The sequence below is a fragment of the Papaver somniferum genome, chromosome 9 (genome assembly GCF_003573695.1).
Source record: "Papaver somniferum cultivar HN1 chromosome 9, ASM357369v1, whole genome shotgun sequence".
NCBI lineage: Eukaryota > Viridiplantae > Streptophyta > Magnoliopsida > Ranunculales > Papaveraceae > Papaver > Papaver somniferum.
Genome location: NC_039366.1, coordinates 39,267,352 through 39,282,280, shown reverse-complemented (window position 1 = coordinate 39,282,280; position 14,929 = coordinate 39,267,352).

The window sequence follows — 14,929 nt, the reverse complement described above, 5'->3', positions numbered from 1 at the left end:
AGGTTGCCTGACAAGAATAAAGAAGGCGGAATAGCTTCGCGAAGATGGTAGCTTGAACCTATTTTACTTACGAAGAACAAAGAATTCATCAGTAGTTATTGATTGAACCTATTTTACTTACGAAGAACAAAGAATTCATCGGTAGTTATTGATTTACATCTAAAATCTCTTTGTTTTATCATGTTTTCAATTAAATCTTTCATACATTAGAGCTTTTCTATCATTTTCAACAATTTGCCGGTTTATAAATCATTGCAGTTTTAAAAATCAAGCTTTTTAGTTATACATTTTAATGGATAACTCAACTTCCTTTTCTCTCTTGCGTGTCGCGGGCGTTCGTCACTCATGGCGTTTGCCCTCAATCCAGTGTTGGCCTTAGTGTTTGTCGTAGTTTTTTTTATACTTATGGAAGTAAATGGTTTCAGGATTATCACAAAGAAAACTTGGAATGATGATGAGTCGGAGTGTCTCAGTAGTATACCTCATTGAGTTAATAACGGAAAAAATCACAGTTCCAGCATCAGAGATCATGAAGCGTGTTAATTCAAGTATAACCTAAATTCAAAATAAGGTTCCCTCCACAAGCTCATTGACTTATTCTGAAAATTTTATTTCTTTTTGGGATGAAGCTAAATCTGTTATAACCTAGCTAATTATGCCGAGAACTCAAAAAATATCCAAAAAAATTTTAAACCCTAGATCAGTCTGCTATCCTAAAATTTGTAACCGCAACTCACATACAATCTATGAATTCAACCTATCAAACCAAAAAATGGATCTTAAATCCAAAAGCACCAATGGAATCGCAAGGTCAAAAAAAAATGTTTCCGTGATAACAACAAAAATGAAAGATAGAACTCTTGAAGTGGAGGAGGAAAGCAGAGAGAAGGAAATCAATGTCAATGCTGAAGGAGGAGATGAGGATAAAAAATGTGATACTACCTCATTCCCACTATTATATGACCTAAAGTTTGCGTACAATTCTTAAGGCAACGAAGGAAAAAGAGTACTTTTAAGTATTTTTTACAATTATACCCTTATAGATAATAACTAGTGAAATTTTGGAATGATTTATCTCTCAAACTACACCACGGATGTTCGTAAACTTCATACCATTGAAAAGCATTTTAAAACACCTACGTAACGAATATAAACATGTCTATCAAAGTATGCATATTTCTTATATTTTTTATAATCAATTAAAAGAACAATTTTAGAAATATCTCTTTGTTTAGTGATATATGTCATCTATTATGGGACAAAATTTAAAAGTAAATAGGTCAAGTAATAGTGGGACGGAGGGAGTATATGTCTAGTAGGAAAAGTGATAAAAGAAAGAAGATTCTCGTTCAAAGGTGTTTAAAAGAACATTGGTTTTACTTGGAATTTCATCTCTGAATAGAACCTACAAATATTTGAGATTGATCAAAAACTTTCGTCTTCAAGTTTGCTAGTTGGATCATGCTCAACAAGGTGTTTGATGAGAGACCTTGGAGTATTGGAGGAAATCTCGTGGTGTTGCACGACTATTTGATGGACTTGCTCACCAAAATCTAGATTGGGAAACTTAATGTTTCTGGATCCAATTGAAGGCTTTGCTTCCAGAGTTTATGAACGCGAAAACTGTGAAAGACATAGGATATGTAATGGGAGAAGTGATAACACTTGAACCACCAAATTCCTATTGTTGGTGAATTCCAAAAAGTATGTGTCAACATCAACCTCCATAATCCATTAATAATAGGTATTCTTATTGTTACAGCTACATGACACACTATATGAAACCAATTTTTCTTACAATATATGCCTTGACTATTATGTTCTTAATCACTCAAAAACATAATGTAAGAAAAGAGCTGAGAATTCGCAAGAGATTCACAATAAGCCTATAACTTCGTAGTGTTAGAGAATCCATAAGGATTGGGCAAGTAAGAAAGATAAAACCAATTCCAAATCATGCAATAAGAAAAGATACTAAAGCTAAACCATTTGTTCCTCCAAAAGATGGTGCGGCAATTAAATATTTAATAACTGAAGAAAAAGAAAAAAATGGTTGAGATTGATGATCGCAATGCTAGAGCAGAAAAATACTAACCAAGTTGAGTCTCATCAACACAACCAAGTCATTTCTGGCATAATGTCAGTAGCAACTACTATCCTAACACTGGTATCTAATCAAATTTTCGCAAGTCAATCAGGAGAGGATCAGGTACATTCTTTTATAACTCAAAACCAATTTCAATGGTACTATAATCCTTTCTTGTTATAATATTTATTTTTGCTAGAAATATATATCTGGCATAGAGTTTTACCAATCTCTTATCAAAATGAAAATCATATCTTAAAATGTTTGTGGTTTTGGCAATAAAATAACAAGGAACCATCTTAAAAACTTTTTGAGATCATATAATCCTGACATCATTTTTCTGATAGAAACCGGAAACAAAACTCAAATTATGAAGAAGAATATCAAAATACTAACATCAACTGAGGAAATGATCTTCCAAGGGTCCTACTAACCAATAATGGGCACGCATAGCTAGTCTACAATGTGAAAAACAAAATCACACATTTATTGAACCACCAAAGGTGGATATTAAGAAGTTGAAGATAGAGAAACTTGAGGAAGAAGCTCGCGTTAACCAACTATTACCAGAAGAACGAAAGGAAAAACTAAAAAAGATTCAAGAGCAAGAGGACGGGAAACACTTAGAGCATGTCCCAAAATGTTTGGAGGCCATCTCGAGGAGGAAAAGACTAAGGAATTCCTCTGTTTTAGACATATATCATAAGAATGTTGATGGTGGAGTTTTTATGACAACTAAAATCGTAAAATTATAGTTTTGTATATATATGACCTAACTTCAGACGAAGATATGAAATCCATATCTTAAAATTCAGATATAAAATCACATGTCATGATAATCTCTGACTGAGTATGTAGCATCTACAAAGCATACATGGATATGTAGTTATTAAAGTCTCTGTGTTGAGCTTTCAATATTCTGCGCATTTCATCATTTATACTGAACAATTCTGGTATACGTTTCTGTATTGAATCAAGAATGATTTGACGGATCCCAGGTGGATTTACCACTAGTATAGAGCAATAACGTCTTCAGGATGTCGGAAATATTCCATGACTATGCAAAATAAATGTTCAGAACGAGTATGATTCCTCTAAATCTCATACCTCGATTCTCAAATGAATATAATGCTCCCAGAAAGATTGCATGCCAGTATAGAGCTATCAATTAATTAATTCCAGTGCAGTATTGATCAATTGAATTCCTAGAAAATATTCTATTTTCATCATAATATATTATTACTTCAATTCACGGCTTTTCTCAGCTGAATCTGTTAGAGAACTTCTCGGTCGAACTCGCAAGCGTTGCTATCTCAAGCTTGTTTGTCAAGTTTAGTTGTAAAAACTATAAGTCTTGATTTCTAGCCTACTTATAGTTGTGTCTCGGATTAGGATAGAATGTGTAGTTGAGATTTAGACTTCACGGCATTCATCGATTGAAGACGAAGAACTACTAATAGGAGCTTGTGGAACTTCATGAACAAAATGTATATGGAGACTTTACTTTATCTCCATATATCAATCAGAAGTTTGTTTCTATTCTATCTCCTATTGACACAAAAGTCATATAGCTATATAAACTTTACTTTATACACATTTGATATTTCGAGTTGAGTTTAACTCGCTTACATATTTCTCGAAATATGTGTTGGTAATCTTTTGCTTTAACCAAGTTCATCTTTTATTCTTGATAAATTCAAAAGATGATCATGTGAAAATCGCCTGGTAACATTGTTTGTATGGTAAAATTACTTCTACCTCAAACACGAATTTGATGATGATTTTGCTGAGAATCGAAACGCTGCTTCAAACTCCAATTGGATTTAGTAATGGGGGGGTTGGTACCTGCAAAAAAAACCTCCGATTGGGTAAGATTGCATACCTTCTTTGGGTTGTAAAACGTCCATTTATATGTTTACAAATTTTCTTTTTAGATGCAAGCATGAATTGCGATTACTAGCCATGCATGCCTCTTGTAGTAATTGGCCCTTGCATGCCTCCTGCAGTAACTGGCCCTTGCATGCCTCCTGCAGTAACTGGCCCTGTATATTTCCAGAATCTTCCTCATGGGTTAAACAAAAAAGGTGTAAAGGGTTGGCCCAAATTATGAAGACGCCGGCCGCTGCTACTGCTGACGATGATGACGTCATCTAGACGCCATCTGCTGACGTCATACTCTAATGTTGTTAACGGTAACGGAATATTCCTGGCATATGCTGACGGTGTTAGTAACTGTAACGAAATATTCTTTTGCATCGGTGCCTGCTGACGTCAGCGTCCAGTCAGCTGCTGGCTGTGCTTTCGCTGATGACGTGTCAGTCTCTTATAGGTCAACGTTCCTGACGTGGCGGTCACTACTGACGTGGAAACTTTGTTTGTTGACGTGGCACGCTGCTGTGGCGCCTCCTTGCTGACGTGGCGTGCTGACGTGTCACCTCTCGCTGACGTGGAAGTGGTGATTTGGTCCCTCCTTGCCTTGACTTGGATCATTGCACATGGGCTTCTATGTACAAACCTTATGAGGCCTAGCTAGCTATTTTGTTTACTTTGTTGCACATAGGCTTACACATAGAGTGCTTTTAGGGCCTAATGAACCATACTTAGATAATAAGAGGATCTATGTAGGCCTAAGTTAGCCCATTTTTGGTGTAGAATATTTAGGGTACAAACAAAAATCTTTATGATTTGTGTGATGCAGTCATTTGATGTAGACTCGGAATGTTTCGTATTGATCGTTTGACCACTTAAAAATTGCTTTGACGCTAATAGTTTGTGTGAGACAGCTATTCCCGTCTTCTAAGAATGTTTCAATGATTAAAATGGAGTTTAGAACAATTAACCATTGATTGGATATAGCGCAATATGCGTACTTGTATGATGTTGCATGTTATTCCAAGTCCGAGAACTTAGTATGCATACCTGTATGCGTACTGGTTTAAACAGTTGAAGTCCGGGAACTTAGAATGCATACTCGTATGTGTACTGACGTAAGTTCAAGTCCGGGAATTCAACTGAGTTTGGTCGTGAACGACAGTATGCGTACCCGTTTGCATACTGGCGGACAAACCAAGTCCGGAACCCTAAGTATGCGTGCCCGTTTGCATACTTGAGTGGGTTATGTTCTAAAATCGGTTGTTCATGAACAAATACATTTATTTGATAAGGAATATAATCTTTTGCAAACCGTGGCTATAATGTTCATGAATTGATTCGAGTGAATCAAAATCGATTTTGCTTCAATTGTTTCTTGTATACTTCTATGAGAATATAAACAATTGAACAACTCCATAACTAGTTGTAATTAAGATGAATAAGGTTGATATGAAAGTATTCATATGGCTAACTTCGGTTAACTATTATTGAGCCAACAAGGTGTACACATTTAGGTACGGTTACTCATATCTAAATGAAGTCACATTTCATTTGTGTTTAACAAGATAAGTTCGATCTAACGGTTGAAAGATATTAGCTTGAATCTAATTAGTTTTTCATCTAAAGGTGAATATTAAATGCTTTGTTACCAAGGTAACATTGATTGCCAACCCTGATTTGAAGACTATATAAGGGAGAACTCTAGCAACTGGGAAACCTAATCCCCACACCTCCTGTGTGATACTAGTTGCGACTAAAGTCGATTCTCCTTTAACCTAGGTTTTTCTAAAACCATTATAGGTTAACGACTTAAATACTTCATTGGGATTCTGAAGCCAGGCCCAACTATTTTCTCTGTAGTTGCATATTCTGATCTTACTTTGTTCTATCGTATTGAGTACTATCTTTTCTAAGATTTGCTTGAAATTCAATCTCCGGTAGGTAAGATAAAAAGTAGTCACAAACATCTTCGTCTCATCGTTTTTGATTCCACAATATATTGTTCCGCTTCCATACGGTTAAGATCATTGTGAGGTGATTGATATTACTAAGTTGTTCTTTGGGAATATAAGACTGTGTATCAATTGGTTCTTGTTCACCTTGATTTATCAAAAATGGAACAAAAACTCGTAGGTATTTCTGTATGAGACAGATTTATCTATTCAATAGACTTTTCAGTGTGAGACAAAATTTTTTTATCAAGTCTTTGACTTTGGGTCGTAGCAACTCTTAGTTGTGGGTGAGATCAGCTAAGTAAATCAAGTGCATAGAGTTCTGCTGGGATTCAGAGGCGTAAGGAACGCGAGTATACCTTAATTAGTATGAGATTAGTTAGGGATCAACTACATTCCAGTCCGAAGTTAACTTGTAGTAGGCTAGAGTCTGTAGCGGATTAATACGGTGTGGTGTTCAAATCTGGACTAGGTCACGGGGTTTTTCTGAATTTGCGGTTTCCTAGTTAACAAAATTCCTGGTGTGTGTGTTATTTCTTTTTCACATTATATTTTCTATATAATTGAAATATCACAGGTTGTGCGTAGTTCAATCAATTAGATAATCCAACCTTTGGTTGTTGATATACATTGATTGGCACTTGAATATTGATTTTTGATACCGTTCAAGTTGTTTCTCATAATAATCAGGCTCGCGGATTCTATCTGTTTGATTTGCTGATTATATTTAGAAACAAAGATATAACTCTTGGATGTATTTTCCTTGATTAAGTATGACTCTCTATTTGATTCTCTTGGAATTATATTAGATTTTGTCCATACAGATTTCCTAAACGAAATATTGGGTGTGGTTGTTGTACCTCCGCTTTTTCAGAATCCCATGGATTAGTAATGGATATTCACCTTTTGGGAATATAGGCCACCACCGAGTAAGCCCCGAGAAAATGGTGCGGTTGTACTTAATAACAATGCACAAACAGGCGCTCAAAAATATGGACGAATGAGGATATGGAGAGCTAAGCAAAAAAGAAAAAGAAAAGAGGCGCGTGACCGGGCCCACCGTCCGGGTGGCCATGCATTGGCCGTGACCGGTCCCACACCTCTCCGTTTTTTTAATTTATATTATTATTGTTCCATAATCCCTGACTTACGCATTCGAGCAAACCCTCGGTTCTCCATATTTTTTCAAATATTGCTCGATTCTCCAAACAAACAAAAAAACACAAATCAAATGGTCCCACGACCATTAGGTCTTTTTCACCAATAAATATATAAATATAATTATTTTAATATTCTAAAATATTGGACGTTCAAGAAAGAATCTTAATTGCTCATGCAAGAAAAATTGAGAGTTTCAGTCAAGATCAGACTCGACGTTTATGCATCATTGTGGTCTCAGCAGACATCTTATACTCAATTCATCATAGCATATTACATTCGAAAATTATGCTCGACTCGCCAAGGCTAAGACTCACGGTCTAGCCATGTCAACAATTGACCGATTAAATGCACGTCTGCCTTGCAGACTTCACATACATGAGACATCAATCATGTCACATGAGGGATATTTAGGGTTTTGGTCTGGCGGCCTACAACATGTACGATGTAACAGTACATCCACGATAATATGAGTAAGTCTTTCTCGCAGTTGAAGGAGTAAGCAAAGTAGCGGATGGACAACCAAAAAGTATCCCACGCAATGTGGAACTGGTTCAACCACGATTCCCACTTCCCCATTCTTCTACTCTTCTTCAACCGTTACACTTACTGGAGTTCAATGTGTTAACTACTCCTGCAATATAAATATCTAGGTTTAAAAACCTATGATTGGAAAACTAAACTTAACTCACTCGAATTTAACTGAATAAAACTCAACCAATCTGATCAGGATTTACCGACAATCCATCAAATTTGTATAAGTCTCCAATACGGAGAATTCAACATATCCACATCCATCAATCATCATGGATCTTACACAATTCTAAACTTCCCTCCTATAGATCGACCCTCATCCCTCTTTATGACCGAACTGAAAGGTTTAGGGAATTTGATTAATTGAGGATTCTCCTACTGCACAAATTTCCACAACAAATCATTTTTCCCATCAATAGATTGGCAACCACAGTGGGATATTAAAATCTCTCGGTTGCAATCCCAATTCGTTTAAAATGGACAATCTTAGGTCAAGCTCAGTTACCAATCCCAATCCTAACCCTAACAATGCAAGAACTAACAACAATGGCGGTACTCCAATCACTTTTCTCGTTTCCAACAATGATGCTATTGATGCCGCCTCTCCAATCAATAATGTCGGTATTAATACTAATACCAAAAACAACAAGGTTAACAGTACTCTTTCTGGCTGTGCTCATAAAGAAGTGAGGAATAATCCACGTACCATAACTGATTTTGTGCAGACGCAAGATAGCCTTGCTAAGACTCAAGGAGATATGAGTGGGGAACAAAATTAACTTATCTATGATCTGAAGACTTTGACAAAGTAATTGTCGTCTGACCTATGTCAACATGAGAAAGAGAAAGCTATGCAAGTTTCCTCAGTCGCTGATCATGAAATCTCCCCAATCCATGTTCCAGGAGATGATGAAGTCTACAACACTACAGGAAATCCACTAACGAAGGGTCAACCAAGCTTCACCACTCATGATGACTTGTAGCGCTTTTTGGAGGATCGTGTGAAGGATAAGACACCATCAGTCCACCGTCACCAACCTCCATATCCTTCTGACGCGCAAAGAGTTCCTCTTCCCAAAGGTTACACTTCTCCAATATTCACACTCTATGGTGGAACAGACAATGCTCGGGAGCTCATTTAACGATTCTTAGAATCATTGGGTGAGCATGAGTACAACCACGTAGTCCGTCTGAAGGAGTTTTCAAAGTCTCTGACAGGAAGGAGCATACACATGGTATAAAAATATCGCGTCAGGAAGCATCGTCAGTTTGGGTGAAGTGGTTAACGCCTTCTACATAAGTACTTTTTGTTTCAGAACAAGTCACCCTCTCTGATCTGGGAAGGATGTTTGAGAAGAACAATGAGAACCTCAATGATTATGTGAAAAGGTTCAGAGTCCAAGCTTTGGATTTTCATGATCTAAATATCACTGAACATCAACTCTTAGACTTGTGCATCAATGCAATGATCCCGGTTTACAAAGCCTTATTGGAAAATCTCTGATTTCAGACTTTCTCGGAACTTCATGAAGCAACTATAAGCGATCAGCAACCACTGCACCTGCTTTACTGGAAAGGGAAAAACTTACATAGATCGATGAACCTCGTGAGACTCGCGGTAGCAGACTCCTTGTTAACAAGAAGTACAATATCCAACCTTCCATGAACATTGTTTTTGAAAGAAGTAAGAGGAAATCCACCTCTTAAGAGGAACAACATCCAAATCATGCAGATCTAATATCCCAAGATCCCCCGAAAGCACAAAGCAAGGATAATCAAAACCCGAAATGCACAAGCTCCGATCCAGCGTCAACAAACGTGAAATGATCAGACAGAATCAAACTTCTCGCTTCCAATGGAAGAAGTAATCGAATTGCTGGAAGTCTGGATCCAAGATGTTGCAATCAAATTCCCATTTATCATAAGATAGCCGACTAAAGAGGAAATATAGAATTCTAGGTATTGTCGCTTTCATAGGTTCGTCAATAACCCGACAAGTGACTGTAATGTTTTGAAGAGTATCTTCAAAGATAAGGTTGAATAAGGAGAGCTTCACGTGGGGACTGAAAGAGTGCACAAGGACCTCTCCCAATCAGGACATTCATATCTGAGCAACCTGTCAATGATCTCTGAGCAACATGTCAATGAAGTAATTCAATCCTTGGTGGAACATATATGTGAAATGATCTATCTGTCAAAGTTATAAAGGAAAGATATGTTCATTGCTCTTAATCACATCTTGTCAGCAAAACATCTATCTATCCCGGAGATACCTCATGAACCTTTAGATACATAAAAAGAGATGTACGACAGAGGACTTCTTAAAACAGTCAATCTCAAAGAAAACAAATTTAGGAAAAGGAAACGAATTGGGATAACGTTGATTGGTGCTAGTACTTCCATCAACATTATCCCACTGAAGACACTCAGATCTGTGGGTATCACTTGACAATAAGTTACTCATGCTCCTATCTCAATCAGCGACCATGAAGAAACACCCATGGATGCTTATGAATACATCACTCTGAATATGAAGATTGGTTCAACCTGGATACAAACCAAGTTTTACATAATCATGGAGGATCCAGGATACGACATGATCGTCTGACGAGCATGGCAACATGCTGACAATATAATCACTGACAAGATGTCTCCAGTAACGTGTCTTTCCGACGAAGAAAATTCCGATCCAGAAGATTTGGTGGACGCTCCATCATCATGGCACCTGGAGGAACTTCGAACTCTGATGGAGTTAAAGCAAGAACCTAGAGAATATGCATTGGAGTTTATCAAATGGATAATTAAACTTCCTTTTCTCTCTCGAGTGTTGCAGGAGTTCTTCAGTCATGGCGTTTTCCCTCAATCCAGTGTTGGCCTTAGCGTTTTTCGTAGTTCTTGTGATACTTCTGGAAGTAAATGGTTTCAGTATTATCATAAAAGAAAACTTGGAATGATGATGAGTCAGAGTGTCTTAGTAGTATACCCAGCGAGTTAACAACGAAAAACTCACAGATCCAACATTAGAGATCATGCATGTAAATTCAAATTTAAACTGAATTTAAAATAAGGTCACCCCCACCCCCCACACCCCCCCCCCCCCCCCCACCCACAATCTTATTGACTTATTTTGAAAATTTTATTTCTTTTCGAGATGAAGCTAAATTTTTTATAGTGCAGCTAATTATGCCGAGAATTGTTCAATGAAAAATCATCCAAATCTTTTAAACCCTAGATTAGTTTGTTATAAACCTAAACTCTGTAACCGTAACTCATATACAACTTGTAAACCCAAAAAAAAAAAAAGGATTTTAAATCCAAAAGCAGCAATGGAATCGCAAGGTCATAACAAAGATGTTTCTGTGATAACAACAAAGATGAAACATACAACTATTAAAGTGGAGGAGGAGAGAACAAAGAAGGAAATCAATGTCAATGCAAGGAGGAAACGAGGATAACCAATGGGGCATATGTTTGGTAGGAAAAGTTTTAAAAGAAAGAAGATTCTCGTTCAAAGGTGTTTAAAAGAATATTGGTTTTATTTGGAATTTCATCTCTGAAGAGGATCTACAAATATTTAAGATTGATTAAAAACTTTCGTCTTCAAGTTTGCTAGATGGATCATGCTCAACAAGATGTTTGATGAGAGACCTTGGAGTATTAGAAGAAATCTGGTAGTGTTGCACGACTACTTTGATGTACTTGCTCACCAAGATCTAGAATGGGAAACTTAATGTTTCTGGATCCCATTAAAGGTTCTTCTGTCAGAGTTTATGAATGCAAAAATTGTGAAAGGATATGTTTTGTAATGGGACAAGTGATAGCACTTAAACCACCAAATTTTTGCCCTATTGCTGGTGAAACCCTAAAAAGTATGTGCCAACAACCTCAATAATCCATTAATAAGAGGTATTCTTGTTGTTACACCCAATGTAGCAAATCCTTGATTTTGCCAACATGGAATTTGGTCTGAGTTGACCGAAATTCTTAGTTATCGGTTGATTCGGCCGGAATTGGCCAGAAATCTCCATTGAAGTTTTTGAAATTTGTATGGATCTTGGATTTTCTATTATTTTTAATGAAGTATTTTTCCTTTTTAAAAACAAAATTTGGTGGTATTTCATTATATCTATATATAACTATGTGTAAAAAATATTCGAAAAATGTTTGACATGCATATTATAGGTATAAAATTGGAAAATGAATTTTCGGTAGCTACTCCGAGATTTCACCGAGAATCTCCCCGGAATAAAGTTGTCCTCCGAAATTGACTACATTGGATTGGACAAGGAAAAAAGAATAACCTGATTCCAAATCATGCTATATAAGAAGGGCTACTAAAGCTAAACCATATATTCCTCCAAAATATAGAGTGGCAATTAAAGCTTTAATATTGAAGAAAAGGAAAAACAGGTTGAGATTGATGATCACAATGCTAGTGCTAGGTTGGAAAAAAAGGCAGAGAAATACTACTGACCAAGCTGCGTCATATCAATATAACCAATTCATTTCTGGCGTAATATCGGAAGCAACTACTATCCCACCACTGGTATCTAATCAATTCTTTTTTGCAAATGAAGAACACTCTGCAAGTCAATGAGGAGAGGATCGGGTGCATTCCTTTCTGCTTTCCTGTTACAGTATTTATTTTTGCAAGAAATATATTATCTTGTATTGTGTTATACCAATCTCTTCTCAAAATGAAAATCCTATCATCATGGAATGTGTGTGGTTTTGGAAATAATAACTAAGAAGCATCTTAATTTATTTTTTTGAGATCATACAATCATGACATCATTTTTCGGATAAAAACCATAAAAAAGAAAAAAAAAACTCAAAAAATGAAGAAGATATCGGAAAACTGACATCAATTAAGGAAATGATCTTCCAAGGGTCATAATAACCGATAATGAAGACGCGTTAATGAGCGCGATATTTGGAGTTTTCCTGAATGCATAAAATTCCCTTTGTACATTTCATATAGTCTGCAATGTGAAGAAAATTTTTGATGCGGTTATTTAACCACCAACGACGGATATTAAGAAGTAGAAGATAGAGAAACTTGAGGAAGAAGCTTGCATAAACCAACTATTACCGGCAGAATAGGAGGAAAAAATAAAAAAGATTCAAGAGAAGGAGAAAGAGAATGAGAATGAGGGACACTTAAAGCCTGGACCAAAACGTATAGTCGGCCATGTCGATTACGAAGAGACTGAGGAGTGCCAAGATCACAAGACATACACACAATTATGTATTTATTGAAGATTAATTAATTATTTCCTAAAGTTAGTCGTAATATTTTAAGAAAGGGGTTTCCTAAACCGGTTATAATTCTTGGTGGCCAAGTTTGTAACCTATATAAATAGGTAATTAGGCCTTATAAAATTGAATTGTGTAGAAAACAATTAAGAGATCGGTGAGAGATTTCTTCTATAGCTTTTAGAGCTAAATCTAGGGTTTCGTTGTGAAAGCATATTGGTGAGGAACAAGAGACAAGGTTATCGTCTCGGGCATTTTTTGCGGTGTAACCAAGGGTTTGCTGGGATTCACACGACGTTGTAATCGTTTTTCTTCATAGTGGATTTGAATTGGTGCGGCTCAAAGTGGACGTAGAAAATATATAAAAGTTGTATGTATTGGTCGAACCACTATAAATCTTGTGTCCTGTGAGTTGATTTATCTTTCTCGTATTATTAGTGTTGCTTGTGCTTGGTTTACTTATTATTCATCATAATATCTCAAGATCCGTTATTCCGTTGTTGTCAGTGATTCCATAAGAAAATCCCGACAACTGGTATCAGAGCTCGGCTTAGAGCTTTAGGGTTCATAGTACGATTGGAGTGGGAGTTATGGGTGATAATAACGAAAGTACGGTAGCTAGGGTTAAATTTTTTAATGGGAAGAACTTTGCGTTTTGGAAGTCTCAGATGGAAGACTACCTATATGAGAAAGACCTTGCAAACCCATTGGGTGGAGTTGCGAAAAAAGGAGCACGCAAAGACGATGAATGGACAACTCTTGATAAGTGTGTAGCCGTGATCCGTAGATGTCTAACGGAGGAAGTCTACAATAACGTACAATAGGAAACTAGTACGAAGGATCTTATGGATAAATTTGAAAAGTTGTATCAAAAGTCATCATCCTCGGGGAAGATCATGTTGTGTGAACAATTATTTAATCTGAAGAACCAAGAAGGAGAAGCGATTTCAGCACATCTTGGGAAGTTTTAATCAATTATTTCTCAGCTTTCAAAAGTTAGTATTACCTTTGATGTTGAAGTTCAAGCTTTACGGTTGTTATCGTCATTACCAAAGAGTTGGGAGACTGCAAGGACAACCATTAGCAATTCCGCAGGGAGCGAGAAGTTGAAGCTTGATGATGTGCAACAAAAGTTAATTGCTGAAGAGGAAAGAAGAACAGAACAAGGTTATGGTTCTAGTCCTTCAAGCTCGACCTTAAGTTTGCAGGAAGAAGATAAAGACAGAGTTCAAATAGGAACAACAACAAAAAATCCATATGGAAGTCTAGAGGGAAATCTAGGGGAGATCTCAATCCCTTCCTAGAGGTGTTGTTGATTGTTGGGCATGTAAGAAAGTAGGACACTTCAAGCGCGATTGTCCGGAAAACAAAGGTGCTAATAATGGTGGAAACAAAGGTAATCAAGAAGAGGTCAACATAGTTGCAGCTGCGGAACCGGTGAAGGTCCTTGTTGATAACAAGAAGGTGATTACGGTAGGTTTTCTACTACTCTCTGAGGACAAGCAAGATGAGTCATGGATTATAGACTCGGGAGCTTCTTTCCATGCAACGGGTGATAAGAGTATTATGATCTCTTATAAAGAAAGATACTATGGCCAAGTATTCTTAGGTGATGGTGAAGCATGTGACATCATTGGTTTAGGTGATGTGATCTTGAAAGTCAACGGTTCAACATGGAAATTGAAGGATGTACGACACGTTCCAAATTTGAAGAAGAACTTGGTGTCTGTGGGCCAAGTTTGTGATGATGACTGTGAAGTTGTGCTTACGAAACACAATTGGAAAGTGAAGAAATGAGTTATAGTATTAGCTCGTGGAGTTAGAGTCGGTACTCTATACCGGACTTCAGATGGAACTACTTTAGCAGTGGCTAGTAGTGGTGAAGACACTAACTTATGGCATAGAAGATTAGGTCACATGAGTGGGAAGAACATGAAGATTCTATGTTCGGGAGGATATCTACCTAAGGTGAAGTCTGTTGATATGAGTTTTTGTGAAGACTGTTTTCTTGGAAAGCAAAAACAAGTTAGTTTCAACAGAGGAGGAAGAGACTTGAGAAGTGCAAAACTTT